The sequence below is a fragment of the Prionailurus bengalensis genome, chromosome A3 (genome assembly GCF_016509475.1).
Source record: "Prionailurus bengalensis isolate Pbe53 chromosome A3, Fcat_Pben_1.1_paternal_pri, whole genome shotgun sequence".
NCBI classification, from domain to species: domain Eukaryota; kingdom Metazoa; phylum Chordata; class Mammalia; order Carnivora; family Felidae; genus Prionailurus; species Prionailurus bengalensis.
Genome location: NC_057354.1, coordinates 102,655,702 through 102,661,701, shown reverse-complemented (window position 1 = coordinate 102,661,701; position 6,000 = coordinate 102,655,702). Strand labels below are relative to the sequence as shown.

Genomic DNA, 6,000 nt, shown 5'->3' with positions numbered 1-6,000 from the left:
GTAATCCCAGGACTAGAGCAATACACTTTGAGCTTTCTGTTTCATTTGTATCAAATGTTGTCAGGATCCATGAAAATGATATTGTGACCCACTGTTTAGAAAGCATTGCTGTCCAAAAATCAAAGAAGGAATGATAGGAGAAGCACAGTCCATTCTTACAAGGCCTTCCTGGACACAGCAAACATTTCTGAGCAGAGAGCAAGGCTGATGGCCTACTAAGCACTTGTGGTGCCCAGCAAGGTTTCCTGGGTTCGGAAGTGTCATAACTGACCTCCTTCCTGCCTTTAATCCCAGGTTCCTGTTGAGTCATTTCATTGTGTTAAAAATGTCATTTTTGGAGGACTCAAGTGTGAAAATGGAGTCTGAAGACCAGGAAGGAGACGAGCCCCAGTGCTGCTCAGAAGGTAAGATTCTTGCAAAAGCATCCATACTAGGACCAAAACATAACTCCTAAAGCAGGACCTTGTAGGTCTGTGCACAGACTGGTTCCTCCCTGTTGACCTTGCATGGTAAGTGACCTTTGAGAACTTCTCTGGCAAATGCATTAGACCAGAGAAGTCCTTGAAGGGAAAATGAAGCTCTGTCATGGGTGCCTAGGTGCATAAGGTGATAGATAAACAGATCACCTTCACCCGGAGATCTGGGGCTTTGAAGCGAACCAGCTGGATGGTTCTGAATCCTCCCCCAGCCTGCCCAGGCAGAGGAGAAGGCCCTGCAGTAGAAGGAGTTGTCTGGGTCTCGGGTGGGAAAAGTACCCTGGCTCAGGACTTTCGATCATCCCATGGAAGAAGGCACTCTGGTGTTGGTGTTGACTCAAGGCATATGAAAAGAGGAGGCTTTTGACCCAAATGACTGTCAAGTGTGTGAAGTGTGAAGGGAGGGCACGTAACAGGGGCCTTCAACTCACACGTGGAAATCAGGATTCCCAAACTAAAAGTAAGACATTTGTCTGACAAATATGGATCTGCCCACAGAGAGGTTTGGAAAGCACTGCTCCTGCTCTTGGAACACAGGCCATGTGGTGGCCACCATGCACCTCCTGTCCCTTAGGCAGCAGGAGTGGACACCAGGAAGGTCCAAGCACCAGACACTATAATTATGCAACCTTGGGGAACTCCAAATGGTGATATCGACTCCTAACTCTGCTGTTGTTTGTGGCATGTGTGGAAGCGGTAAAGGCTTCCTCTGACTTCCAACACAATCCTTGAGAGTCTCTGTCTGAACTGAGTCTGGGGCAGCTCCACCTTCCGCCATCTTTCCTCACCAAGGTGCAGTCTTCCTGCTTCTTAGAAGCATCGACTGTCAGAGCTGGAGGGACAGACAAGGAAGGGAAGGCTCAGAGCGGTGAGAGGCAGCCACGTACCCTATAAGGCAAGTCACTACAGCCAAGCAGTGGGCAAGGCCAAGACTGCCTTCATACCAGAACACAGCATTTGGGTTTTCTTCTTCCCTAGGTGCTATGTGCTCTCCATGTGCAAAGGTTGTTTGGGTTGTGACCAGGGATTTCATTCAGGCATTTCTCAAACTTAATGTTTCATCAGCTAGAAGCTTCCAGATTACTCTCAGAGTACTGTGGACAATGTGTCCTATACCCCCTGAATTAATGCAACGCATGTGTTTTTAATAACTAAGGCTTCTACAGATTTCTGCATTCAGAAACTGAGTTCGTTCTATTTCATCTCCATTTCTACCATTTTTGACCAGGAAGGCTATTTTTTGTCATTACTGTCTCTTTGCTTTAGCGTTTCTCAAAACATACAACAATAAGTAAAGCATTAAATGGCCCCTGATGTTCCTGAATCCCTGGAAAATCCCAATTGTCATGTGCTAACCTCACTGTCTCTGATTCCAGACTTGGACAGAAGCCCCCTGGAGCCAGACATGAGCCTCACCTCACAAAGCTCTCCCTATTCAGGTAAGGCCCCTGGGTGAACCAATGAGGGTGGCGACAGATGAGGGTGGGCACGAGGCTGGTGCCACGATGTTCTCGTAGGGGCGTCGGAGGATCAGAGGCTGCGGGTACCTAAGGGTGCTGGGATGAGGCCAAAGGCTTTTCCTTTGTGGAAACGAATGAAAGAAAGATGAGCCCTGGGTGGGCCTCGGGCTTTCCAGAGAGGTGTAGGGAACACATATCACTGAGTGGCCCAGGAGAAGAAAGGTTTTGAGCCTAGGACTCTTCCATGCCCTTCTTCTGACCTTTGCCATGAGGCTGGCAAGCCGGACCTTCTCAAAGAATTTACGAAAAACAGAAACTTGACCAGCAGAGGGCGCACGCGAAACCCTCACCGCGGGGTGTGCCTTGGATGCCCTCACAGCTACTGCATGAACCTCACAATAACCTTAAGAAAATTCAAGGGCAGAAACCAAAGGCGTGAGGGAGGCTGCCTGCCCAGGTGACACAGGAAGTATTGGTGACAGATGCTGGAATTTAAAGGTACTGTGACCGCTGTCTGCCCAAGTCAGGTTTAAGACTCTTCGTCACCATCCTCTGCACAGGCAGAGTCGGGAGGCCTCAGCCTGAGTCCCAGGTCTAGTGCGGGTGACCCTCCTCGCTGGTAAACCGGAGGTGAGCGCACACAGGCGCACGGCCAGCCCCCCGCGACTCTGCGAGGGAGGTTGCGTCAGGCACTATTGCCGCTCCCGCTGCTGCTGTTGCTCCCGCTGTTGTTTGAGAACGGACTCCCCAGAGGAGATCATTACTAGCACAGTAAAACACGGACACCTCTGATGTGGCCTTGAGAAGGGAGTCTGAAGAACGCGGGTCAGGCCAGGAATGATGTGCGAGAACACCAGTTAACGAGGAGGATCCGGCACAAGCCTCAGTGTGAGATGATGGGGGGCGCGACCCAGGGTGCGATGGGAGGGAAAGAGAAGTAAAAGAAGGACAGGTTTTGGAAATATTTAAGAGGAAGACAGCCCAAAGCTAGTGCTGGACATGCAACGTATAGAGCATGTGTGGGTGTCTCCCCAGACCAACCGGAATCTCAGGGCAGCGGGGACCAGGCATCCATGGTCCTAAAATGTCACCCATCAGATGATTTCCTGTGTAGGCTCCTAGGTACTTCCTACCTAGTTTCTCGCCCACCCCACTCCGCTCTTCCCCTGGCCCTCTAAGGATCTGTCCTTAGACAAGGCTTTGCTGACAGCATGATGCCCCCAGTGACAGGCTGCAGGAAAGAGGGTTAAGAAGAATAAAGATCAACATGTTCTGAGTCTTTTATATGGCTCAGATACCTGGCTAAGTGCTACTCGCTTGAATGAGCATTTTAATCTTCCCAATACCCCCTCCAGGGAGGTGCTATTATTACCCCCTTCTCACAGATGAGGAAGTTTAGAGAGATACAGTTACTTTTCCTAGGTCCTAAAGTAGTAAGTGATGGGAATTTGGATTGAACCTATCTGTGAAAATGGATAACCCATGTGTTTACATCGGGTTTTAAACCCATAGTGTTTACATGCTAAATTGCTTATAAGGCAGAAAGACTTGGAGTGGGAGAAATTTTGAGTGGGCTGTGATGTTTGAGGCCACAGGAAGGTAGAGGGCTAGGGCTGAGACCCTTGCATGTGGGCTAGAAAGGATTGCCTGTAAAAGGGCAATCTCAGGTTATGTAGCAAGAACAGAAGCACCCTAATCAGAGGTTCCTTTCATAGCTGGTCACTCCTCCTGGCCCCATCCAAGATCCTGGGGTAAGGTGAGGCAGGTGAGGGCAAGAGGAAGGTGTCTTGGGAATAGAAGGAGAAGACCCTTATCCATCCTGTACTCTGCTTGGCAATGAGTTAATTGCACAGAGATAATAGCCTTAGGAGTGGTGCCCTCCAAGCATTTTGGATCCTAGTGACCCCAATCAATGAAACAAAACTGAGGGCACTCCGTTTTGAAATATGGGCATTAGTCCTTTATGAAACTTACACAAAAGTAGAAAGTTCACAAAGACTAAATAAAATAGGAACTGACATTTAGTGGTTTCTTCCCACATTCCAGTGGATTGTCTGGCTCGCCCAACTGCCACGCCCCACCCCCATCCCAGCAGACACACACCTAGCGATGTGCTGGCAAATGTTTGACAACCAGTTCTCTGGGGATGGGTGGGAGTGGGAGGGAGCTCTTCCTTGGAAATCTGGGAAGAGAAACTGCTGTATTCTTTACACAGCCCCAAAGCAGATCCTGGCCCCTGATCTGCTTTCTGGAACTGTAGCCGTAGCCTACATGTTACCAAAGACTGCCAAGGAGAGGAAAAGCAAGGCGAATTTCATAATGTTAGTATGTGCTAATTACTTCCTGGCTCAGTCAGCAAAATCCTTTAAGAGAGAGATGGACTTAGACCAGCACTCACCAGATAGCAAACAAGATGGAGGGAAAACACTGCTTTGCTAAGGAAGGGGGCTGGTCTGCCGCCTGCAGTCTAAGTGCACTGCAAATCACGCCCCCTCCTTTTTCTCTTTCTTTTTTAAAATTTTATTTATTTATTTATTTATTTATTTATTTATTTATTTATTTATTCATTGGAGCTCCGCAGGGCTGAGAAAGCCAACTGTTAATGCATGGGCCATAGAAGCTACAAAGTGGCTGCTTTCATAGTAGATAAGATGTGGGGCCCCACATCTTTATGAAGCATGGTCCTTCAAGAATAAATATATTAGTATATTTATTCCAGTGTATCAGGCATGGTCCCTTAAGAGTTAGGTCCGGTCCGTCTTCCAGCCAGTATCAGACTAAGGATATTTATGATCTCATCTGAGCCCATTCCGAATTATCTCAAGGCTGCATAATGAAATTGAAGGACCTCTCACAACACACATCGGTGGCTCGATGCCACTGTCAAACAAGAGGTGTCAGTCGCTAGAACTCCCAAAATGAAAATAAACACAAACAAAACACATTAAATATTAGTTAAGTACTTACGCTACCATACAAAGTGGAGAATTCTTGAAAATATTGTAACTACAAAGTAATGTTGATTATACATTCTCTTCGGGTTGTAGTCAAAGAAAAAGGCAATTGAATTGTTAAATCTGGCTATTCATCAAGTCACTTTAATTTTTAGATATTAGTCATGTTGTTTTGGACTCTGTATCAGCAGATAAATCAAATGAGTAAGCTAATTGTGTATCAAGATTTTCAGTTAGAAAGTAATAGCATAGCTCACTGAATTCTAAAGGAAAGGCATAGTGTTTCAGTAACCTGGTGGCTTTGGTCTTAAGATGATACAAACAGGGTTTGCCTTTCTAAAGGATATGAGCAGAGGGGCACCTGGGTGGCTCAGTTGGTTAAGCATCGACTTCGGCTCAGGTTGTGATCTCGTGGTTTATGAGTTCGAGCCCCATGTCTCTGTGCTGATAGCTTGGAGCCTGCTTCAAGTTCTGTGTCTCCTTCTCTCTCTGCCCCTCCTTTGCTCATGCTCTTTCTCTGTCTCTCAAAAATAAATAAATTTTTTTAATAAAAATTTTAAAAAAAGTATACAAGAGGAAAGATCAACAACAGAACAAAAGGAGGCACCAACCTCCAGACTCCACATTTTCACTAGGTTTTCCCAGTGCAGATCACAATTTTTGAGCAGGTAGGGATCACCCAGACTTTAACCATTAGATCTGTTACATGCAGCCTAGGAAAAAACCAAACCCATATAAGCCTCCAACCTCCCCTGCCCCCAAATTTGTACCTGCCTCCTGAGTTCCTATCCTGATTGCCTGCCTGGCAGCCTAACCCCACTTTAGCATCTGGACTTTGCCTTGCTTTGAACCTAAACCCTGATGAGTCATGAGGGACCTGTGCCTGCCTTCAGGTTTCCCAGAAGCAGCTTCTCCAGGTTCTTTGTTATTGGTTCCTCCCACCTGTTCACACCCACTGCCCCATCCTCCCCCACGGGGGACTCAAAGACAGTACCTTGCCATACCCCTTGGACCCTGGACCCCACTGGACCTCTCTCAATGCACCTGCAGCTGGACCAACTTTCCTAGAATTCATCCAGCATCTACTCGATCACTTATTACAGAGCTTGC

The 6,000-nt window shown here is 47.3% G+C and overlaps 1 protein-coding gene across 1 annotated transcript in view; it reads left to right on the top strand.

The window, feature by feature from the left end:
• The first annotated feature begins 368 nt into the window (after positions 1-368).
• IL36G (interleukin 36 gamma) overlaps positions 369-6,000 on the top strand; it is a 39,118-nt gene continuing 33,486 nt past the window's right edge. Inside the window, exons 1-2 of the mRNA XM_043603969.1 lie at positions 369-404; positions 1,853-1,915. The gene's annotated coding sequence lies outside the window, so the exon portion shown is untranslated. The remainder of the gene's footprint in view (positions 405-1,852; positions 1,916-6,000) is intronic.